At 49.3% G+C, this 25,417-nt stretch overlaps 1 protein-coding gene across 1 annotated transcript in view; it reads right to left on the bottom strand.

Moving 5' to 3' along the window:
- The window catches only part of LOC143788008 (melanopsin-B-like), a 441,953-nt gene that overhangs the window by 126,956 nt on the left and 289,580 nt on the right, over window positions 1-25,417 (bottom strand). The gene's annotated exons all lie outside the window — the stretch shown is intronic.

Genomic DNA, 25,417 nt, shown 5'->3' with positions numbered 1-25,417 from the left:
GTGACCTGCCCCCTATTTTACATACTGAATAAATGTATTAAACAAAAAATCAGAGTAAGCAGGCAGGCGCCTGCAGCATGATTACATCTATAATATGCATTTAATTATTGTATTTAGTGATAAACATTTATTCTGAAAAAAACCCCCATCTTTCTCCACATGGTCCTGGCGCCGCTTGCGCAGTATCATGTATCAGATCATCGAAAGAGGCTACTGCACAGGAGCAGCCAGTGCCATTTTGAGAAAGAATTTTTTTTTTAAGAATACAGTATTTTTCAGACTATAAGACCAGCTTGTTTGAGCAAGACAATAAGATGCACCTCAAATTTTCACAAGAAAAATAGGGAAAAAATTAATGACTCAAATGAGGGTCCGTCTTACAGTCCAAATTATTCAGCTTACCTGGGGGGTAGGGTGTGATAGGCAGCGCTGGTGGAGCAGGTTCACAGGAGATGTTTGGTGGTCTGGCTTATCCCAGGCTGATGTGTGGCACCCCAGGAGTTCGGGTACCACAGTAGTGCTGTCTTCCTCACGGGGAGGATAGTGCTATGTCTGGAGACAAGTGAGATCTCCTTTGGTAGGTTTACACACACACAACACCTTCCACTTCCAGGCCAGGAGGGGGAGCTCTAAGCCCTGTTTTAGGGCAGCTTCCCTGAATAAAGATCTTGGTTTGGTGGCGGAGACAGCTCAGTTAGTAGTAGAAGTCTGTGCCCAAGGACAGACAGGAGTGAAGCACAGAGAGGAAAGAGAAAGCTCCAAGAGGCTACAAGCAAGCCTCTGAAGAGTATCAGTGTAAGAATCTGGGTACCGGGAGCTCGAGGCTTTTGTGGATTATAAAACACAGAGCAGAACCCGAGGGTATTGTTCTACAAGGACTTTGCCCATAATTACCTGTGGCACAGCAGCACCTAGGAGCCTGGAGTCACCGAGAACTGACCCCAGTTCACACGGCCTGAGCTGACTGCCATACAGGTACCTGTCTTAGGACAGCAGAACAATTAAAGACCTTGTTGAGACACTTAGTGGCAGCAGGGACTTAGAGACAGAAAGCGCAGAGTTGTAGGCCCCCACCTGACTTATCCAGGGGAACTTGCTTGTCTCTGGACTGCCCGGACTTCTCTGCCTGCCCTGTGGTCTGGTGCCCTGGACTGTGGATGCTGAAATCTTCAGTAAAGGTAAAGAGACTGCAACCTTGTGTCCTCGTTCTTCTCTGTGCCTCTCACCATACCACCATCTACACACCGGGAAGCCCAGGGGATATACTTCACCTGTGGGAAGGTATACGATCTAGCTGCCATAACATCACCCCAGCAGACCCCTTAAAGCAGCATCGGTCACCCTGACCGAATACCACAGGTGGCATCACGAACATAAACTCTATCCCTTTAAAGACCTTTCCCTTTACATGGGCGCCCTGGGCCACAGACCGGGTCACAGCCACCGTGACATTCCCCTGTGAAGTACCGGACCCGGTACCGAGTAACCCCTGGCCCGCGGGGCGACTCATCTTGGCGTCACGAACAGGAACTCTATCCCTTTAAAGATCTTTCCCTTTTACATTGGCGCCCTGGGCCATGGACTGGGTCGCAGCCACCGTGACATCCCCCTGTGAACAGCAGGACCCGGTACCGAGTAACCCCTGGCCCGCGGGGCGACTCCTCTTGGCATCACGAACAGGATCTACTGACCCTGAAAATTGGGTCAAGTGCGCCTAAAAGACTGTGCCAGATCTAAGCCTGAACTGTACTTTTATTGTGAGACTGTTACACTTTGCCACCAAAATCCGCCATTGCCACGCCGCGTGGAGCGCGAGGGGAGGAAAAGACAGACATTCGTGGGCGGAGCCAGCTGGAAAGAACGCGAAGCAGAAAAACGGGTGCTGCGCTGCTGCCTGGAGCACCAGAAGTGAAGACGTCGTACAGCAAAGCCGGAAGAAAAGATGCTGCAAAGTGCCAAACGGAGCACCGGAGGAACCATCGCAGATTCCGGAGAAGAGGTCCGACTTCTATCAGGTTAGCGAGGGGAAAGAGCCATGTCTAACCCCGGGGGGGAATTGGCGGCCGTCGCACCCCCAGGCCTAGCAGCGGACGCACCTGCCTGCCTAGTGATGTCCCCGGGCCCCGCAGAGAACGCAGCCGCAGTCTCCATACTGCTAGTCGAGGCTGCAGCTCCCATAAGCCGGCCGGACACCGCCACAGCTACAGCGGCCATCATGCCTTTGTCCATGCCGTACATACCTGGAACAGCCTGGCTCCCGCAATATTCTGGCGAACTACATATGTTCACCGACTTTAAAGAAAGACTCTGTAGCCTGTTGGAAGTGTATCCCCTTACAGATCATCAGAAGATTCATATTCTAACTGGCCAACTATCTGGAGTGGCCCTGAGGGAGGTAAAATCCTGGCCGGATGTGGATAAAAGTACTGTGCAGCAGATCTTTGCTAAGCTCAAAGTTACTTTTGACACCCGCACCGCTGCAGAGATAAAAATAAAGTTCTTCGGGTGTAAGCAAAAAGCCCGAGACAGTATATGGGACTATGCACTTAATTTGCAGGAGGCACTCCGGGCTGTAATGAGGAGTTTAGGACCTGCGATGACATCGTGGCTTGTGATTGGTCGCGTGAGTGGTCACATGAGCGGCACTCGACCAATCACAAGCCGCGACGTCATCGAGGGTCCTAAACTCCTCATTCTTAGGAACGGAGGCTGCCGGTTACAATCGGTAAGGTCCAGGGGCCGCCGGACGGGTGAGTATATCCATATTTTTTATTTTAATTCTTTATTTTTTACATGAATATGGATCCCAGGGCCTGAAGGAGAGTCTCCTCTCCTCCAGACCCTGGGAACCATACACTGGGAACTTCCGATTCCGATTTCCGATACCACAAAAATATCGGAACTCAGTATCGGAATTCCGATACCGCAAGTATCGGCCGATACCTGATACTTGCAGTATCGTAATGCTCAACACTACTGCTAACTACTTCTCTACCTTGGATCTCACCAGTGGATACTGGCAGGTTCCTGTAGCAGAGGCGGACAAGGAGAAGACCGCCTTCACAACACCGATGGGTCTCTCCGAGTTCAATTACATGCCATTTGGACTGTGCAACACCCCAGGAACGTTTCAGAGGATGATGGAATGCTGTCTCGGACACAAGAACTTCAAAACTGTCTTGTTGTACCTGGACTACGTCATTGTCTTCTCCAAGACGTATGAGGATCATCTGAAGCACCTGGCAGAGGTGTTTGAAGCCCTGTCCAACTTTGGCTTGAAGGTAAAACCATCAAAATGTCATCTGTTGAAATCCAAAGTGCAATACCTGGGCCATGTGGTGAGCTCAGAAGGAGTGGCCCCAGATCCAGACAAGGTCACCGTCATCAAGAACTGGCCAAAACCCTGTAACCTCCATGAAGTCCGACAGTTCCTCTGGTTGGTAGGCTATTACCGAAGATTTGTGAAAGACTTCACTAAGATAGCCGCACCACTGCAAGACCTGTTAGTGGGCCAATGCAAGAAAACCAAGGGTAAGAATACCCCATTTGACTGGGACGACGGGCTGGATAGATTCTTCACTCGATTGAAGTTGGCACTCACAGGAGAGGAAGTACTGGCCTACCCCGAGTACGACCAACCGTTTGTGCTGTACACAGATGCCAGCAATGTGGGATTGGGAGCTGTACTGTCCCAAGTACAAAAAGGCAAAGAGAGAGTAATCGCGTATGTCAGCAGGAAGCTGCGCCTCACAGAAAGGAACCCTGAAAATTACAGCTCCTTTAAGCTGGAATTCCTCGCCATCGTCTGGGCAGTGAGAGAGATTTAAACATTATCTAGCCTCTGCAAAATTTACAGTCTACACGGATAACAACCCGCTGACCCACTTAGAGACTGCAAAACTTGGTGCTTTGGAGCAGCGATGGATGGCTCGGTTGTCCAATTACGACTTCACCATTAAATACCGTGCAGGGCACAAGAATGCCAACGCAGATGCGTTGTCCAGAATGCCCAACCTACCAGACATGGGAGAGGATCCAGAAGAACTTGAAGAAGTAGAGCTGCCAGCATTCCATCGCCCTGGAGCGACTCGGTACTCTCATTACGTGAGAAACAGGCAGAAAAACAAATGCGGAACCACGCTGAATCCGTTGCCCCACCATGGATGGGCAGAAACGCAGGATAATAACCCCGCAATCCGTCTGGTGAAAGAACAGCTGACACAGGCAGACTCACACCCTGGTCCAGATGATCCACAAGAGACACAGCGACTCTGGTAGGAAAAAGGCAAACTATTCATCTACAATGGTAAGCTGTGCAGAAGAAACATTGATCCATGCACACATGAGCTAGTCTGGCAGATAGTGGTCCCAAGACGAGATGTGTCCATGGTTCTAAAAGTGTACCACGACAGAGCAGGACACTTTGGATGGAAGAAATTGGAAATCCTGCTATGTGGAAGATTCTACTGGCCTGGCATGAGGAAAACCATCGAAAAGTGGTTCCGTGAGTGTGGCCCATGTATTCTGCGCAGAAAGGATTGTGACAGCCAAAGGGCTCCCCTACAGCCCATAGTCACCAAAAAGGCACTTGAATTGGTGGCCTCAGACCATGTGAAGCTAACCCCAAGCCGGTCAGGCTATGTCTACGCTTTGACTATTGTGGATCACTACTAGTGTTGAGCGATACCTTCCGATATCGGAAAGTATCGGTATCGGATTGGATCGGCCGATATTCAAAAAATATCGGATATCGCCGATACCCGATACCAATGCAAGTCAATGGGACGAAAATATCGGAATTAAAATAAACCCTTTCTTTCCTTGTAGGTTAATTCTACATGAAGGAAAACAACTAACAATAATGTAGGATGTATTGGGGGAGGTGGCGGAGACATTAAAGGCATAGAGGTTTAGCCCAATCAAATAGAATAGCAGGAATTTTATTTTATTTTTTTAAGACGTTCGGAGTTACAAAGATATTGACTATGTTAAGATTTTTTTTATTTTGTCAGATATTGATGTTTCACTATTTCCACACCCTTCACCTTCTTTTTTACTTCTCCCACACTTTCTTCTTCATCTTCCTCAGCAGCAGCAGCATCTTTTACATCAACTTTTTCTTCACCTTATTCATCTTCTTCTTCATCTTCTACCTATTATTTTTTTTGTTACATTCTTCATATTCTTTTTATTCAACTATTATTCTTCTTCATATTCTACTTCTTCATCATATTCTTATTTGTGACAGGCATTCCTGTAGTTGTTATCTATAAAAGTTTGAAGATTACACCTTCCGTTCTGCCTGTCACAAAAGAGGTACAACAGGATTTGTCCGCGTTCAGTTTGGCCTGCAGCAGCAGGCTTTATCCAGGGGCACCACGAGGAGGAACGGACTCACCCCCATACACTGCTTAGTCTTCTTCTGCTTATAATTTAGATAATATCTTTTGCTCTGATGTTTAGTGTTATGCTTAATGTTCTTCTGCTCTTTGTTCTGCAGCCTCTTGTTCTTCTGCTTCTCGGTCTTCCATGTCGTCGTCTCCAGGGTCGTCGTCTCCAGGGTCGTCGTCTCCAGGGTCGTCGTCGTCATCGGGGTGGTCTTCAGGGTCATCGTCTCCAGGGTCGTCATCTCAGTGGTTGTCGTCTCTGGTGTCGTTGTCATCTTGGGGTGGTCTTCCGGGTCGTCGTCTTTAGGGTCTTGAACTTGGAAATGTAGCAGAAGGTACAAGAAGGCTGAGAAAATGCCAAGAACCAGCTGATGGAACTGGAACTCGGATGGCTACCCCAAGGTCCAAGAGCCAATGGAACTACCGAGGACCAGCTGACGTTACTGGAATCCGGTTACCAAGCAGGAGGTACCCGTGCCAGAAAGCACTACCAAGGACCACCTGACGTTGGTGGAACTCGGATACCCAGAAGGAGGCACCTAAGCCAAAGGCTCTGCCCGGAACCAGCTGACAGTACTGGAACCAGGATGGGGAGCAGAAGGTACAAGAGCAAAAAGACACTGCCGAGAACCAGCTGACGGTACTGGAACCCGGATGGGTAGCCGAAGGTCCAAGAGCCAATGGAACTACCGAGGACCAGCTGACGCTACTGGAACCCGGTTACTAAGCAGGAGGTACTTGTGCCTGAAAGCACTACCAAGGACCACCTGACGTTGGTGGAACTCGGATACCCAGAAGGAGGCACCTAAGCCAAAGGCTCTGCCCGGAACCAGCTGACGGTACTGGAACCAGGATGGGGAGCAGAAGGTACAAGAGCAAAAGACAATGCCGAGAACCAGCTGATGGTACTGGAACCCGGATGGGTAGCCGAAGGTCCAAGAGCCAATGGAACTAGCAAGGACCAGCTGACGTTACTGGAACCCGGTTACTAAGCAGGAGGTACCCATGCCTGAAAGCACTACCAAGGACCACCTGACGTTGGTGGAACTCGGATACCCAGAAGGAGGCAACTAAGCCAAAGGCTCTACCCGGAACCAGCTGACGGTACTGGAACCAGGATGGGGACCTATTCAAGATTGTCTTCCTAGAGCCCCAACTAGTGGTGTTGGAGCAAAGGGTCAGCAGGGGAGCAGAGTGTAGGCCAAAGCCTGCACTGGAGGCAATTGGAGGTCTGTTGTGTCTGCATGGCGTTTGCAGGACATGATGCCGGCTACACAGCAGGGGAACAGCTGGCGTTGCTGAACCCCACTGACACATTGGCGGGTGTTTTTCTCTGTGCAGCCATCACTTCCAAGCACCAACTGGCGGTGTTAGTGCCCAGGGTCAGCAGGAGGAGCAGAGTGTAGGCCGAAGCCTTGTTGGAGCAAATTGAAAGGGAACCTTTAAACCCCCCTCAGGTGTTACAAACTAGAAGAGCCACCTTGTGCAGCAGTAATGCTGCACAAGTAAAAGATTGCTCTTTTAATTTTGTTCCTTGCACACGCTGAATGAAACACGTATAAAATTTAGCCCCTTATACAGTCAAACTGTCTTGGAGGCGGGCGCCAAGGGGGTTGCTGCGTGTCATTACAAAGGAAAGTCACACCTCAGGGACGGTTTAATGGTATCAGGGGACACATTTTATATGTGTTGAGTTCGACGTGTGCAAGGAGAATAACTTAATTAGCCACCTTGTACAAATGCAGCATTACTGCTGTACAAAGTGGCTGTTATACATACAAACGCCTGGGGGGGACAGGTTCCCTTTAATTTCAGTTGTTGTGTCTGCATGGCATTTGCAGGACACGATGCCGGCTACACAGCAGGGGAACAGCTGGCGTTACTGTACCCCACTGACATATTGGCTGGTGTTTTTCGCTGTGCAGCCAGCACTTCCGAGCACCAACTGGTGGTGTTAGAGCCCAGGGACAGCAGGAGGAGGAGAGGGAGCAGAGTTTTGGCAAAAGCCTGCACTGGAGGCAGTTTTAGGTCTGTTGTGTCTGCGTGGCGTTTGCAGGACACGATGCCGGCTACACAGCAGGGGAACAGCAGGCGTTACTGAACCCCACTGACAAATTGGCTGGTGTTTTTCTCTGTGCTGCCAGCACTTCTGAGCACCAACTGGCGGTGTTAGAGCCCAGGGTCAGCAGGAGGAGCAGAGGAGCAGAGTGTAGGCCGAAGCCTGCACTGGAGGCAGATTTGTGTCTGCGTGGCGTTTGCAGGACACGTTGCCGGCTACACAGCAGGGGAACAGCTGGCGTTACTGAACCCCACTGACACATTGACGGGTGTTTTTCTCTGTGCAGCCAGCACTTCCGGGCACCAACTGGCGGTGTTAGAGCCCAGGGACAGCAGGAGGAGCAGAGTGTAGGCCGAAGCCTAATTGGAGCAAATTGAAAGGGAACCTTTAAACCCCCCTCAGGTGTTACAAACTAGAAGAGCCACCTTGTGCAGCAGTAATGCTGCACAAGTAAAAGACTGCTCTTTTAATTTTGTTCCTTGCACACGCTGAATGAAACACATATAAAAATTAGCCCCTTATACAGTTAAACTGTCTTGGAGGCGGGACTTTCCTTCTTAATGGGACGCAGCACAGCTGTCAAAAATACCACTTTGGTGCTGGGTGCAGCCTCCTGAGCATCGCTTTTTGCTGTCCAGGAGTCTGCTCTGTTGTGTTATCCCTTGGCCATGCGCTGTTAGCGCTGCCCGTCTTCTGACATCATTTGATGTCAGCCGGTGCAGTCGCGATGCCCATGAATCCCAGCCCAGCAGTGTCTTTTCATTTATTCACACTGCGGGGGCTGGGATTCATGGCCTTACGCAGTAAATATGTTCGCCTCTCACTCATGTCCTTACACCTGCTTCAGACTGTGCGGCGTCAGCTGATCTCTTATCGCAAGCCACGGCCATGAAGCCGCACAGTCTGAAGAAGGCGGAAGGAGATGAGTGACAGGCGAAGATATGCTCTGCTCATGCCCATCAATCATACCCTCGCAGTCAAAATAAATAAGACACTGAGGGGCGTTGTGCCGGGCAGGGCGGCCGCACAGTCACAGCCAGCCTGCCAACCAATGATGTCAGAAGACGGGCAGCGCTACCTGCACATGGGCAAGGTTGAACATAGCAGCGCAGGGTCCGTGGCAGATTCAAACAACGCTGATGACGAGGCAGCGCATGGCGCCAAGGGGGTTGCTGCGTGTCATTACAAATGAAAGTCACACCTCAGGGATGGTTTAATGGTATCAGGGGACACATTTTATACATGTTGAGTTCGACGTGTGCAAGGAGAATAAATTAATGAGCCACCTTGTACAAATGCAGCATTACTGCTGTACAAGGTTGTTGTTATACATACAAACGCCTGGGGGGGACAGGTTCCCTTTAATTCAGGACATGATGCCGGCTACACAGCAGGGGAACAGCTGGCGTTACTGAACCTCACTGACACATTGGGTGGTGTTTTTCTCTGTGCATCCAGCACTTCCGAGCACCAACTGGCGGTGTTAGAGCCCAGGGACAGCAGGAGGAGGAGAGGGAGCAGAGTGTAGGCCGAAGCCTGCACTGGAGGCAGTTTTAGGTCTGTTGTGTCTGCATGGCGTGTTATGATCCTTAGTGGCTGAGGATCACGAATAGACCAGCAAGTGAATAAACTAAGGACAAGCTCTAGGGAGATGGTAACTGGACTGATCGCAAATCTGAACCTATGCAACACAACTAGAGGTAGCCGGTGAACGTGCCTAAAAATTTCCTAGACGTCTCGAGCCAGCCTGAGGAACTAGCTACCCCTAAAGAGAAAGAGAGACCTCGCTTGCCTCCAGAGAAATAATCCCCAAAGATATAGAAGCCCCAACAAATATTAACGGTGAAGTAAGAAGAAGGCACATACGTAGGGATGAAATCAGATTCAGCAAAAGAGACCCACTAGTACTAGAAAGCAGAAAATAGAGCAGGGGTCTAAGCGATCAATAAAAAACCCTTACAAAATATCCATCCTGAGATTTCAAGAACCCACGCACCAACTAATGGTGTGTGGGGAGAAACTCAGACCACTAGAGCATCCAGCAAACGAGGGAATCACATTTTAGCAAGCTGGACAAGACAACATGATAAACACTGCTGATCAAAAAATGAGCAACCAAACTTAGCTTGTCCTGGATGGACTGGGAGCAAGGTAGTCAGAAGGAATCTGAGTAGCACTGATTACATCGACAGCCGGCAACAAGTGGAAGTAAAACAGAGCTATATAGGAACCTCCCAGAGGATAATGAACCAGCTGATAGCCAGAGACCAGCAGGATAACAAACAAAGCCACCAGGGGGAGCCCAAAGCAAAAGTCACACCATACCACCAGTGACCACAAGAGTGAGCCCGAAAACAGAGTTCACAACAGTGGCGTTTGCAGGACACGTTGCCAGCTACACAGCAGGGGAACAGCAGGAGGAGCCGAGTGTAAGCTGAGGCCTACTTGGAGCAAGTTGAAAGGGAACCTTTAACCCCCCCAGGCGTTTGTTGCTGAAAGAGCCAACTTGTGCATCACAAATGCTGCAAAAGGAAAAGGTGGCTCTTTTAATTATGCTCCTTGCAAACGCCGAACTAAACACTTATAAAATGTGTCCCCTGATACAGTGAAATCGTCCCAGAGGTGGGACTTTCCTTCGTGGTGGGGCGCAGCACAGACATTATTCCTATCCCCTTGGCGGTGTGCGCCGCATCCTCAGCGTTGTTGGTATCTGTCACCGAGCCGGCGCTGTTATGTTCAACCTCGGTCATGCGCAGTTAGCGCTGCCTGTCTTCTGACATCACTTGGTGTCAGGTGGGCTGTGCCTGTGCGGTCGCGCTGTCCGGGACCCACCTCGCTGTGTCGTCTATTGTAATCACAAAGCGGGCCTGGGGGGATCCATGGGCATGCGCAGTGCATATCTTTGCCTCTCACTCACCTACTTTCGGCTTATTCAGACTGTGCGGCGTTACGGCCATGGCATGCTATTAGGGATCAGCTGACTGCGCAAAGTCTTTAGAACGCGGAGGGAGATAAGTGAAAGCCTGAGGTGAAGATATGTACTGCGCATGCCCATGGGTCCCAGGCCCACAGTATGATGAAATCAGAAGACACTGCGAGGTGGGATCTCGGCCAGCGCGGCCGCACAGGCCCAGTCCACCTGACACCAAATGATGTCAGAAGACGGGCAGCACAAACAGCGCATGGCCAAGGTTGAACATAACAGCGCCGGCTCAGTGACAGATTCCAACAACGCTGAGGATGCGGCACACGCCACCAAGGGGATAGGAATAACGTCTGTGCTGCGCCCCACCACGAAGGAAAGTCCCACCCCCGGGACGGTTTTACGCTATTAGTGGACACATTTTATAAGTGTTAAGTTCTGCGTGTGCAAGGAGCTAAACTAAAAGAGCTACCTTTGCCTTGTGCCGCATAACTGATGCACAAGGTGGCTCTTTGAGTAAGAAACGCCTGGGGGGGGACAGGTTCCCTTAAATTTCAGTTGTTGTGTCAGCGTGGCGGTCTCAGGACACGTTGCCGGCTACACAGCTGGGGATCAGCTGGCGTTACTGAACCCCAATAACAGAGGAGCGACTGTTGACTGTGCAGACAGCACTTCCGGGCAGCAACTGGCGGTGTTGAAGCCTAGGGACAGCAGGAGGAGCAGGCGGGAGGTATTGACAGCTACACAGCAGGGGAGCAGCTGGCGTTACTGAACCCCAATAACAGAGGAGCAACTGTTGACTGTGTAGACAGCACTTCCGGGCAGCAACTGGCGGTGTTGAAGCCCAGGGACAGCAGGAGGAGCAGGCGGGAGGTATTGCCAGCTACACAGCAGGGGAGCAGCTGGCGTTACTGAACCCCAATAACAGAGGAGCAAGTGTTGACTGTGCAGACAGCACTTCCAGGCAGCAACTGGCGGTGTTGAAGCCCAGGGACAGCAGGAGGAGCAGGCGGGAGGTATTGCCAGCTACACAGCAGGGGAGCAGCTGGCGTTACTGAACCCCAATAACAGAGGAGCGACTGTTGACTGTGCAGACAGCACTTCCGGGCAGCAACTGGCGGTGTTGAAGCCCAGGGACAGCAGGAGGAGCAGAGGAACAGAGTGTAGGCCGAAGCCTGATTGAAGCAAGTTGAAAGGGAACCTTTAACCCCCCCTCAAGGCATTTGCAGCTGAAAGAACCATCTTGTGCAGCACTAAGGATGCAAAAGGAAAAGGTGGCTCTTTTAATTATGCTCCTTGCAAACACAGAACTAAACACTTATATAACATAACAGCGCAGGCTCCGGGACAGATTCAAACAACGCTGAGGAGGTGGCACATGGCACCAAGGGGGTAGGAATGACGGCTGTGCTGCGTCGCATTACGAAGGAAAGTCCCACCTCCAGGACGGTTTTACGGTATCAGTGGACACATTTTATAAGTGTTAAGTTCTGCGTGTGCAAGGAGCTAAACTAAAAGAGCTACCTTTTCCTTGTGCAGCATTACTGCTGCACAAGGTGGCTCTTTCAGTAACAAACGCCTTGGGGGGGACAGGTTCCCTTAAATTTCAGTTGTTGTGTCAGCGTGGCGGTCGCAGGACACATTGCCGGCTACGCAGCTGGGGATCAGCTGACATTGCTGTAACCCAATAACACTGGGTGGTATGTTTTGCAGACAGCACTTCTGAGCCTCAACTGGTGGTGTTGGAGCCCAGGAATTACAGTTCAAGTGGTAGAAAGATGTACACAACAGGAGACCTGGATACTGTAGACACCCAATTATTTAATCAGGAAGAGGAGTGGCAAATTCCTGCGAGATCCAGGCCTGGTTCATTTTCAGGAAAGTAAGCCGGTCGACGTTATCGGAGGATAGTCGCATGCGACAGTCTGTTAGTACACCACCTGCAGCACTAAAGACGCGTTCCGATAATAGCCGCAGGGCAAGGCAGCACCTCCAATGCATAGTGGCTTAGCTCTGGCCATGTATCCAGCTTAGAGACCCAAAACTTGAAAGGGGAAGAGCCGTCTGGGAGTACAGTAAGAGGGCAAGACATGTAGTCTGTCACCATCTGATGGAACCGTTGCCTCCTACTGACTGGAGCCGCCTGTGATGGTATAGACATTTGTGGCGGGCACACAAAACTGTGCCACAGTTGGGCCATACTGGTCTTGCCTTGGGCAGAGGCACTGCTTCTGCTCCCTCTTTGTGCAGAGCCTCCTCCACTGCCTTGACGCACTGAGCTGCTTTGTAAAGCACTAGAAGCACTGCTCTCAGTTGCACTGGAGAAGATGATGGAATTCACCAGTGTGTCTTGGTACTCCCGCATTTTACGCGCCCGGTTCAACGGTGTGATGAGGCTTTGTAAGTTGTCCCGGTAGCGAGGATCTAGGAGGGTGTACACCCAATAATCAGCCATGTTGAGAATGTGGGCGATGCAGCGGTCGTTTCTCAGGCACTGCAGCATGTAATCAACCATGTGCTGCAGACTGCCAACTGGCCAAGAAACGCTGTCCCCTGCTTGAGGCGTGATCTCTGCCTGCTCTTCATCACCCCACCCTCACTGTGCACACTGACTACTGGACAATTGTGTAACTCCCTCCTCTGGACGGATGTCTTCCTCCTCCATTGACTCCTCCTCATCCTCCTCACAAAGTGTCCCCTGCCTACGCCTTTGTGAGGAACCACGTAGCGCTGACTGTCCAGAAGCTGATGGAAATGGTGACTCCTCATCCTCCACCTCTTCCACAACATCGTCCCTTAGCGCTTGCAGTGTTTGTTGAAGCAGGCAGATAAGGGGGACAGTCATGCTGACTAGTGCATCATCTGCACTTGCCATCCGCGTGGAATAATCGAAGGGACGCAAAACCTGGCAGACGTCCTTCATAGTGGCCCACTCTGTGGTTGTGAAGTCTGAACGGCGCGAAGTGCGAATTCTTTGCGCCTGATGCAGCTGGTACTCCATTACTGCTTGCTGCTACTCACACAACCGCTCCAACATATGTAACGTGGAATTCCACCTGGTTGGTAGGTCACATATGATGCGATGTTCCGGAAGGCGGAATCGGCGCTGTAGAGCTGCAATGCGTGATCTTGCCGTGCTGGAACGCCGCAAGTGAGCACACACTAGGCGGACCTTGTGCAGCAGTGCATCAAGATCCGGTTAGTCCCTCAAAAAACTCTGCACTACCAAGTTGAGCACATGTGCCAGACATGGGATGTGAGTGAGGTTGCCGAGGCCCAGAGCTGCCACCAGATTTCGGCCATTGTCACACACTACCATGCCTGGCTGGAGATTCGCTGGCACAAACCACACATCGCTCTCCTGCTTGATGGCATTCCAGAGCTCCTGTGCTGTGTGGCTTCGATTCCCCAAAGAAATTAATTTCAAGACGGCCTGTTGACGTTTGGCCTTGGCTGTGCTCATGTCGGTCGTAACAGGTAAATGTTCACGGGTCCATGTGGAGGTTGACTGCAGCAATGATTCTGAGGAACTTGTGTATGAGGAGGAGTCAATGCATACAGACTGGATTCCTGCAATCCTTGGAGTGGGCAGGACACGTCCTGCGCCACTCGCACGATCTGTACCCGGCTCAACATTAACCCAATGGGCAGTGAGGGAAAGGTATCGCCCCTGTCCATGGTGACTGGTCCACGCATCGGTGGTGAGGTGGACCTTGCTACTGACGGCGTTCGGTAGCGCGTGTTTTATGTGTCCCTCCACATGCTTGTGCAGGGCAGGGACGGCTTGCCTGCTGAAATAAAAGTGGCTGGGCACAATGTACTGTCAGACTGCCAATGCCATCAAGTCACGGAAGCTGTCAGTCTCCACCAGCCTGAATGAGAGCATTTCAAGGGACAGTAATTTTGCAATGCCAGCATTCAGAGCCTGTGCTCGGGGGTGGTTTGCCGAGAATGGCCGCCTTTTCTCCCATGCTTGTACTACCGATGGCTGTAGACTGGGCTAGGAGTGTGAGGATGACTGGGAACGTGGTGCTGTGGGTGGAATTACAGTGGGTCTCTGGACAACAGTGCCAGAGGTTCTTCCATGGCGATCCTGGGAGGAAACCGAACCAGCTGTGTGTGAGCTGGAGGAAGAGGCAACAACACGAGCTGAAGAGGTGGTAGGTGCCGCTGTTGGTTGGCCTAGGTCTTCAGTGTGTTTTTGTAACTCCACCGCGTGCCTGGTCCGCACATGTTTCCACATATTTGAGGTATTGAGGTTGCTGACATTTCTCCCTCTTTTGACTTTCTGATGACACACCTTGCATTTGACAAAGCAAAGGTCATCTGCAACTGTGTCAAAAAAGGACCAGGCACTGCAAGTCTTGGGGGCGCCCTATTTGGCTTTTGGAAGAGGCATGCTCTTAACGGGTGCCAAAGTGGAGGCTACAGGCTCCGCAGTCTTCCCCTCCCTCTCCCTCTTTGGCCCATTCGGGGAATCTCTTCCTCAGAGCTGCTCCCACCACCTTCCTGTTCCTCACGCCACGATGGGTCAAGGACCTCATCATCTACACTACCCTCTGCCACCTACCTCCTGGGTAGTCTCGGCAGCACAGCACGCACCAGAAAGTGGCACCTGAGTGTCATCATCAGATGCGTACTGCGGTGTGGTGACCGGAGGCACTGGCCCACCCGCCTCTTCAGAGTCAGAGAGACAAAGCTGTTGGGCATCACTGCACACTGCCTCTTCTTCCATTTCTCCAATGCTGCTTGGCTGGCCCCCTGTTTCCAAGCCAAGAGATTCAGAGAACAGAAGTAGAGATGACTCCTGTCCTGGGCTCTCTGACTGCCTGGGCAATTTGACAGGTGGTGAAGAGACAGATGGGTGCTCTCCAGTGCTCTGTGCCTGAGAGGATGTGGCGCTAATTGAAGTTGATGCATTAGCTGCCATCCATCCGACAACGGCTTCAATTTGTTCTTCACGCAGCAGCAGTGTACGGCGCTCTCCTACAAAGCTGCGCATGAAGGACTGTTCCCTGCTGAAACTGGGTGATGATGAGTCACCGGTGCCCGCAGCAGGCACAGAATCCCCATGTCCTCTCCCTGCTCCGCGCCCATGCCCACGTGCCTTACTCCCTGCCCTCTTCATCTTGGTTGACTGATAAAGATAAGCAGAAAAGTACTAAGGGCTTAGTGTGCTTATTCCTGAACAGCTCCTAACAGGTATAAGAAACACTAATTTTCTAAAGCGTGGACTAGACTTTAATATGAGCTAATGTAGCCTACACAACTGTAAAGTGGTGTGTTTGTTGAACTTTATTTTTTAATTTTTTTTGGGGGGCAGAACTGACTACAGAGCGAGCTGCACTCACACGGAGACCGTGCAGACAGCCGTAAACGGCGCTGCAAGGCCCCAAAAAACTCCTCTATGTTATCTTATGTAGTGTTTTTCCACAATTTAGCTGGATACGGGTGGAAAGCCACTAATAGGAAATATTTGAAAAACTGTGCAGCAGGCTGCACTATTAGCAAAAAAGGACAATGTATTTTACGGTATGAGGCAGTGACACACCCTGAGCTGAATACAACCGGCTGTGGCTGCACACAGACTACAGAGCGAGTTGCACTCACACGGAGACTGTGCAGACAGCCGTAAACGGTGCTGCAAGGCCCAAAAAAACTCCTCTATGTTATCCTATGTAGTGTTTTTCCACAATTTAGCTGGATATGGGTGGAAAGCCACTAATAGGAAATATTTGAAAAAATGTGCAGCAGGCTGCACTATTAGCAAAAAAGGACAATGTATTTTACGGTATGAGGCAGTGATGCACCCTGAGCTGAATACAACCGGCTGTGGCTGCACACAGACTACAGGGCGAGCTGCACTGACACGGTGACTGTGCAGACAGCCGTAAACGGCGCTGCAAGGCCCAAAAAACCTCCTCTATGTAATCCTATGTAGTGTTTTTCCACAATTTAGCTGGATACGGGTGGAAAGCCACTAATAGGAAATATTTGAAAAAACTGCAGCAGGCTGCACTAATGGCAAAAAAAGGACAATGGATAGAACAGTATGAGGCAGTGAAGCACCCTGAGCTGAATACAACTGGCTGTGGCTGCACACAGACTACAGAGTGAGCTGCACTCACACACACACTCACACAGAGACCTTGCAGACAGCTGTGAAAACAGCGCTGCTAGGCAAAAGCAAGGTTCTCACACAGCGGTTGCTAAATTAGCCTGGGTGTTGTGAATTTGGATTCTGGGCTCCCCCGGTGGCTACTGGTGGAATTGAACTGGTGTCTTCATCTTCTCTGTTCACCTGTTCCCATCAAGATGTGGGAGTCGCTATATAACCTTGCTGCTCTGTTAGTTGCTTGCCGGTCAACAATGTTATCAGAAGCCTCTCTGTGCTTGTTCCTGCTCCTAGACAACTACTAGATAAGTTGGACTCTTGTCCATGTTTGTTTTTGCATTTTGTTCCAGTTCACAGCTGTAGTTTCGTTACTGTGTCTGGAAAGCTCTTGTGAACAGGAATTGCCACTCTGGTGTTATGAGTTAATGCCAGAGTTTTAAAGTAATTTCTGGATGGTGTTTTTGATAGGGTTTTCAGCTGACCATGAAAGTGTCCTTTCTGTCTTCTGCTATGTAGTAAGTGGACCTCAAATTTGCTAAACCTATTTTCATACTACGTTTGTTATTTCATCTCAACTCACCGCCAATACATGTGGGGGGCCTCTGTCTCCTTTCGGGGTATTTCTCTAGAGGTGAGCTAGGACTAATATTTTCCTCTGCTAGCTTTATTTAGTCCTCCGGCTGGTGCTGGGCATCTAGAATCAACGTAGGCATGCTACCCGGCCACTGCTAGTTGTGCGTTAGGTTTAGTTCATGGTCAGCTCAGTTCCCATCTTCCAAGAGCTAGTTCCTATATATGCTTATGCTATGTTCTCTTGCCATTGAGATCATGACAGTTTGACCGGCCCGCAAAGTGTTAATTGTTTGGGCTGAAGCAGGAGAAAAAGAAGTGTTGAAGGGAAATTTTTTTTTTTTCCCCTCAGAGTTTTGCTGCCTAGCCCTTAATTGCTGTCTAGCTGCTTCTTACCTCCTCTTAACCCTTGAATGGCTCTGTGTCCACCTGTTTGTAATGGATCTTCAGAGTGTAACTGCAGGTTTGAATAATCTCGCCACGAAGGTACAAAATTTGCAAGATTTTGTTTGTCATGCACCTGTATCTGAGCCGAGAATTCCTTTGCCGGAATTTTTCTCGGGGAATAGATCCGGGTTTCAGAATTTTCGAAATAATTGCAAATTATTTTTGTCTCTGAAATCTCGCTCTGCCGGAGACCCTGCACAGCAGGTCAGGATTGTGATTTCCTTGCTCCGGGGCGACCCTCAAGACTGGGCTTTTTCATTGACACCAGGGGATCCTGCGTTGCTCAATGTGGATGCGTTTTTTCTGGCCTTGGGGTTGCTTTATGACGAACCTCATTTGGAGCTTCAGGCAGAAAAAACTTTGATGTCCCTATCTCAGGGGCAAGATGAAGCGGAAATTTACTGCCAAAGATTCCGTAAATGGTCTGTGCTTACTCAGTGGAATGAGTGCGCCCTGGCGGCGACTTTCAGAGAGGGTCTCTCTGATGCCATTAAGGATGTTATGGTGGGGTTCCCTGTGCCTGCGGGTCTGAATGAGTCCATGACAATGGCTATTCAGATCGATAGGCGTTTGCGGGAGCGCAAACCAGTGCACCATCTGGCGGTGTCCACTGAGAAGTCGCCAGAGAGTATGCAGTGTGATAGAATTCTGTCCCGAAGCGAGCGGCAGAATTTTAGACGGAAAAATGGGTTGTGTTTCTATTGTGGTGATTCTACTCATGTTATATCAGCATGCTCTAAGCGCACTAAAAAGCTTGGTAAATCTGTTTCCATTTGCACCTTACCGTCTAAATTTATTCTATCTGTGACCCTGATTTGCTCTTTGTCATCTATTACCACGGACGCCTATGTCGACTCTGGCGCCGCTTTGAGTCTTATGGATTGGTCCTTTGCCAAACGCTGTGGGTATGATTTAGAGCCTTTGGAGACTCCTATTCCTCTGAAGGGGATTGACTCCACCCCATTGGCTAATAATAAACCACAATACTGGACACAAGTAACTATGCGTATTAATCCGGATCACCAGGAGATTATTCGCTTTCTGGTGCTGTATAATCTACATGATGATTTGGTGCTAGGATTGCCTTGGCTGCAATCTCACAACCCAGTCCTCGACTGGAGAGCTATGTCTGTGTTGAGCTGGGGATGTAAGGGGGCTCATGGGGATGTACCTGTGGTTTCCATTTCATCATCCATTCCCTCTGAAATTCCTGAGTTCCTGTCTGACTATCGTGACGTCTTTGAAGAATCCAAGCTTGGTTCGTTACCTCCGCACCGAGAGTGCGATTGTGCCATAGATTTAATCCCGGGTAGTAAATACCCAAAGGGTCGTTTATTTAATCAGTCTGTGCCTGAACATGCTGCTATGCGAGAATATATAAAGGAGTCCTTGGAAAAGGGACATATTCGTCCATCGTCATCTCCCTTAGGAGCCGGTTTTTTCTTTGTGTCAAAAAAAGACGGCTCTTTGAGACCATGTATTGATTATCGGCTTTTGAATAAAATCACTGTTAAATATCAATACCCATTGCCGTTGCTGACTGATTTGTTTGCTCGCATAAAGGGGGCCAAGTGGTTCTCTAAGATTGACCTTCGTGGGGCGTATAATTTGGTGCGAATCAGGCAGGGGGATGAGTGGAAAACCGCATTTAATACGCCCGAGGGCCACTTTGAGTATTTAGTGATGCCTTTTGGTCTTTCTAATGCTCCGTCAGTTTTCCAGTCCTTTATGCATGATATTTTTCGCGATTATTTGGATAAATTTATGATTGTGTATCTGGATGATATTCTGATTTTTTCGGATGACTGGGACTCTCATGTCCAGCAAGTCAGGAGGGTTTTTCAGGTTTTGCGGTCTAATTCTTTGTGTGTGAAGGGTTCTAAGTGTGTTTTTGGGGTACAGAGGATTTCCTTTTTGGGATATATTTTTTCCCCCTCTTCCATTGAAATGGATCCTGTCAAGGTTCAAGCTATTTGTGATTGGACGCAGCCCTCTTCTCTTAAGAGTCTTCAGAAATTTTTGGGCTTTGCTAACTTTTATCGTCGATTTATTGCTGGTTTTTCGGATATTGCTAAGCCATTGACCGATTTGACTAAGAAGGGTGCTGATGTTGCTGATTGGTCCCCTGATGCTGTGGAGGCCTTTCGGGAGCTTAAGCGCCGTTTTTCCTCTGCCCCTGTGTTGCGTCAGCCTGATGTTGCTCTACCTTTTCAGGTTGAGGTCAACGCTTCTGAGATCGGAGCTGGGGCAGTGTTGTCGCAGAAAAGTTCTGACTGCTCCGTGATGAGGCCTTGTGCCTTCTTTTCCCGTAAATTTTCGCCCGCTGAGCGGAATTATGATGTTGGGAATCGGGAGCTTTTGGCCATGAAGTGGGCTTTTGAGGAGTGGCGCCATTGGCTTGAGGGGGCCAGACATCAGGTGGTGGTATTGACTGACCACAAAAATTTGATTTATCTTGAGACCGCCAGGCGCCTGAATCCTAGACAGGCGCGCTGGTCATTATTTTTCTCTCGGTTTAATTTTGTGGTGTCATACCTACCGGGTTCTAAGAATGTTAAGGCGGATGCCCTTTCTAGGAGTTTTGAGCCTGACTCGCCTGGTAACTCTGAGCCCACAGGTATCCTTAAGGATGGAGTGGTATTGTCAGCCGTTTCTCCAGACCTGCGGCGGGCCTTGCAGGAGTTTCAGGCGGAGAGACCTGATCGTTGCCCACCTGATAAACTGTTTGTTCCTGATGATTGGACCAGTAGAGTCATCTCTGAGGTTCATTCTTCTGCGTTGGCAGGTCATCCTGGCATTTTTGGTACCAGGGATTTGGTGGCAAGGTCCTTCTGGTGGCCTTCCCTGTCACGAGATGTGCGAGGCTTTGTGCAGTCTTGTGACGTTTGTGCTCGGGCCAAGCCTTGTTGTTCTCGGGCTAGTGGATTATTGTTGCCCTTGCCTATTCCTAAGAGGCCTTGGACGCACATCTCGATGGATTTTATTTCAGATCTGCCTGTTTCTCAGAAGATGTCTGTCATCTGGGTGGTGTGTGACCGTTTTTCTAAGATGGTCCATTTGGTTCCTCTGCCCAAGTTACCTTCTTCTTCCGAGTTGGTTCCTCTGTTTTTTCAAAATGTTGTTCGTTTGCATGGTATTCCTGAGAATATCGTTTCTGACAGAGGGACCCAATTCGTGTCTAGATTTTGGCGGGCATTCTGTGCTAGGATGGGCATAGATTTATCTTTTTCGTCCGCTTTCCATCCTCAGACGAATGGCCAGACCGAGCGGATTAATCAGACCCTGGAGACATATCTGAGGTGTTTTGTGTCTGCTGACCAGGATGATTGGGTTGCTTTTTTGCCATTGGCGGAGTTCGCTCTCAATAATCGGGCCAGCTCTGCCACTTTGGTGTCCCCGTTTTTCTGTAATTCGGGGTTTCATCCTCGATTTTCCTCTGGTCAGGTGGAATCTTCGGATTGTCCTGGAGTGGATGCTGTGGTGGAGAGATTGCATCAGATCTGGGGGCAGGTGGTGGACAATTTGAGGTTGTCCCAGGAGAAGACTCAGCTTTTTGCCAACCGCCACCGTCGTGTTGGTCCTCGGCTTTCTGTTGGGGATTTGGTGTGGTTGTCTTCTCGTTTTGTCCCTATGAGGGTCTCTTCTCCTAAGTTTAAGCCTCGGTTTATCGGCCCGTATAAGATATTGGAGATTCTTAACCCTGTTTCCTTCCGTTTGGACCTCCCTGCATCCTTTTCTATTCATAACGTTTTTCATCGGTCATTATTGCGCAGGTATGAGGTACCGGTTGTGCCTTCCGTTGAGCCTCCTGCTCCGGTGTTGGTTGAGGGTGAGTTGGAGTACGTTGTGGAGAAAATCTTGGACTCTCGTGTTTCCAGACGGAGACTCCAGTATCTGGTCAAGTGGAAGGGATACGGCCAGGAGGATAATTCTTGGGTGAATGCATCTGATGTTCATGCCTCCGATCTGGTTCGTGCCTTTCATAGGGCCCATCCTGATCGCCCTGGTGGTTCTGGTGAGGGTTCGGTGCCCCCTCCTTGAGGGGGGGGTACTGTTGTGAATTTGGATTCTGGGCTCCCCCGGTGGCTACTGGTGGAATTGAACTGGTGTCTTCATCTTCTCTGTTCACCTGTTCCCATCAAGATGTGGGAGTCGCTATATAACCTTGCTGCTCTGTTAGTTGCTTGCCGGTCAACAATGTTATCAGAAGCCTCTCTGTGCTTGTTCCTGCTCCTAGACAACTACTAGATAAGTTGGACTCTTGTCCATGTTTGTTTTTGCATTTTGTTCCAGTTCACAGCTGTAGTTTCGTTACTGTGTCTGGAAAGCTCTTGTGAACAGGAATTGCCACTCTGGTGTTATGAGTTAATGCCAGAGTTTTAAAGTAATTTCTGGATGGTGTTTTTGATAGGGTTTTCAGCTGACCATGAAAGTGTCCTTTCTGTCTTCTGCTATGTAGTAAGTGGACCTCAAATTTGCTAAACCTATTTTCATACTACGTTTGTTATTTCATCTCAACTCACCGCCAATACATGTGGGGGGCCTCTGTCTCCTTTTGGGGTATTTCTCTAGAGGTGAGCTAGGACTAATATTTTCCTCTGCTAGCTTTATTTAGTCCTCCAGCTGGTGCTGGGCATCTAGAATCAACGTAGGCATGCTACCCGGCCACTGCTAGTTGTGCGTTAGGTTTAGTTCATGGTCAGCTCAGTTCCCATCTTCCAAGAGCTAGTTCCTATATATGCTTATGCTATGTTCTCTTGCCATTGAGATCATGACACCTGGGTAAAGCACAATGAAGCAAATCGCTATCTCAACTGGCCCTCAGTCAGAACACAGCATCCTGTCCCTAACTGAATTCACAGCAGAGTGAGCCCGAAATGGCGGCAGCGATTTTTATAGTGCATCATGACATTATTTCAGCAGCCAATCACAGCCTTGCCAGTAGTTACATGCCCACCATGCAGAACAGGATGTACCCACACTTGTAATCATTCCTCATTGGCAGAATTCGTGCAGCTTGAATTCTGGGAACTTCTGATTCCGGTATCCGATATGCGGTAAATATCGGAACTCGGTATCGGAATTCCGATACCGCAAATATCGGCCGATACCCGATACTTGCGGTATCGGAATGCTCAACACTAATCACTACTCCAGATTCCTGGTGGTTGTACCTGTCAAGGATCAGACAGCCAAAACAGCAGCCCAAGCCTTCCAACAGTACTTCTGTAGACCCCATGGATACCCTGAGAAGGTGCTCACTGACCAAGTTCGAGTGTTGTGAATTCTGTTGTGGGTTCTGCGCTTGGGCTCCCTCCGGTGGTTATAAGTGGTAGTGCTGCTGTTTGTCCTTCACAACAGTCATCAGCTGCTTCCACTTTGGACGGGGCTATTTAGTCTGGCTCCTTCCTTTAGTGAGTGCCAGTTGTCCATTGTTTTCTAGGGATCCGCATCTCTGCTTGGTTTGGATTGTCCAAATCATCAAAGATAAGTCCTGGCTCTGTTTTTGCAGTCCACATGCGGTGGACTTAATAGTTCTGTGAATTGCTATGTTTTTTCTTGTCCAGCTTTGTCTGTGTAAAGATTTATTCAGCCAAGTTGGAAGCTCTGGAGTCACAGAGTTACCCTCCATGCCTTTAGTTAGGTGTGGAGATTTTTGTATTCTCTGTGGTGGATTTTGTAGTATTTTTTATACTGACCGCACAGTACTTTGTCCTGTCTTTTCTTTTTAGGTAGCGTGGCCTCCTTTGCTAAATTCTGTTTTCAGTCTGCGTTTGTAATTTCCCTCTCCTCTCACAGTCAATATTTGTGGGGGGCTGCCTTTCCTTTGGGAATTTTCTCTGAGGCAAGATAGTATTCCTGTTTCTTTCTTTAGGGGTAATTAGTCCTCCGGCTGTGACGAGGTGTCTAGGGAGTGACAGGAACATCCCACGGCCACTTCTAGTTGATGTGTTAAGTTCAGGGTCTGTGGACAGTATAGAGGCCACCTACTCCAGAGCTCGTCCATGCTGCTCCTAGGCCACCAGTTCACAACAGTACAACTGGCCAACAATGAGTTAACCGCATCTCAAAAGAAGGGAAAGAAAGTGCTGAGCCATTTTTTTTTCTGTACTCTGTTGTGTTTTTTTTCCCCTCTTCACTTCTGGGTGGCTCAGGAGTTAGGCGTTGACATGGATGTTCAGGGACTTGCTTCTCGGGTGGATCAACTTGCTGCTAGAGTACAGGGTATTTCTGATTATATCGTGCAGACTCCTGTTTTAGAGCCTAGAATTCCTAACCCGATCTGTTCTTCGGGGACAGGTCCAAATTTTTGAGCTTTAAAAATAACTGTAAACTGTTTTTTGCTCTGAAGCCCCATTCCTCTGGTGATCCCATCCAGCAGGTAAAAATTGTCATTTCTCTGTTGCGTGGTGACCCGCAGGATTGGGCATTTTCCCTGGAATCTGGGAATCCGGCCTTGCTTAATGTAGACACCTTTTTTCAGGCGCTTGGGTTATTGTATGATGAACCTAACTCTGTAGAGCATGCTGAGAAAACACTTTTGGCCCTGTGTCAGGGTCAAGAAGCGGCAGAGTCATATTGCCAGAAATTCAGAAAATGGTCTGTGCTTACTAAGTGGAATGAGGATGCTTTGGCGGCAATTTTCAGAAAGGGTCTTTCTGAATCTGTTAAAGATGTTATGGTGGGGTTCCCCACGCCTGCAGGTCTGAGTGATTCTATGTCTCTGGCCATTCAAATTGATCGGCGCTTGTGTGAGCGCAGAGTTGTGCACACTATGGCGCTGTCTTCCGAGCGGAGTCCTGAGCCTATGCAGTGTGATAGGATTGTGTCTAGAGCGGAACGCCAAGGATTCAGACGTCAGAATAGGTTGTGCCTTTACTGCGGCGATTCTGCTCATGTTATTACTGATTGCCCTAAGCGTGCCAAGAGAATCGCTAATTCCGTTACTATCAGTACTGTACAACCTAAATTTCTGTTATCTGTGACCCTGATCTGCTCATTATCGTCATTCTTTGTCATGGCATTTGTGGATTCAGGCGCCGCTTTAAATTTAATGGACTTAGAATTTGCCAGACGCTGTGGTTTTTCCTTACAGCCTTTGCGGAGTCCTATCCCTTTGAGGGGGATTGATGCTACACCATTGGCTAAAAATAAACCTCAGTTTTGGACACAGTTAACCATGTGCATGGCACCAGCCCATCAGGAAGATTGTCGCTTCCTGGTGTTACATAATTTGCATGATGCTGTTGTGCTGGGGTTTCCATGGTTACAGGTACATAATCCAGTGTTGGATTGGAAATCTATGTCTGTGACTAGTTGGGGTTGTCAGGGGGTTCACGATGACGTTCCTCTGATTTCAATTTCCTCCTCCCCCTCTTCTGAAATTCCTGAGTTTCTGTCAGAATTCCAGGATGTTTTCGATGAGCCCAAGTCCAGTTCCCTTCCACCGCATAGGGACTGTGATTGTGCTATTGATTTGATTCCAGGCTGTAAGTTTCCTAAGGGCCGACTTTTCAACCTGTCTGTGCCTGAACATGCCGCCATGCGGAGCTATGTAAAGGAGTCTTTGGAGAAGGGGCATATTCGGCCATCTTCTTCTCCATTAGGAGCAGGTTTTTTTTTTGTTGCCAAGAAGGATGGCTCCTTGAGACCCTGTATTGATTATCGCCTCTTGAATAAGATCACGGTCAAATTCCAATACCCTTTGCCTTTGCTTTCTGATTTGTTTGCCAGAATTAAGGGGGCTAGTTGGTTTACTAAGATTGACCTTCGAGGGGCATATAATCTGGTTCGTATTAAGCAGGGTGACGAATGGAAAACTGCGTTTAATACGCCCGAGGGCCATTTTGAGTACCTGGTGATGCCATTCAGACTCTCTAATGCCCCATCTGTGTTTCAGTCCTTCATGCATGATA

This window comes from Ranitomeya variabilis, chromosome 1 (genome assembly GCF_051348905.1).
Source record: "Ranitomeya variabilis isolate aRanVar5 chromosome 1, aRanVar5.hap1, whole genome shotgun sequence".
Lineage (NCBI taxonomy): Eukaryota > Metazoa > Chordata > Amphibia > Anura > Dendrobatidae > Ranitomeya > Ranitomeya variabilis.
Note: the sequence above shows the minus strand (reverse complement) of the source record. Positions and strands in the feature narration are given on the sequence as shown.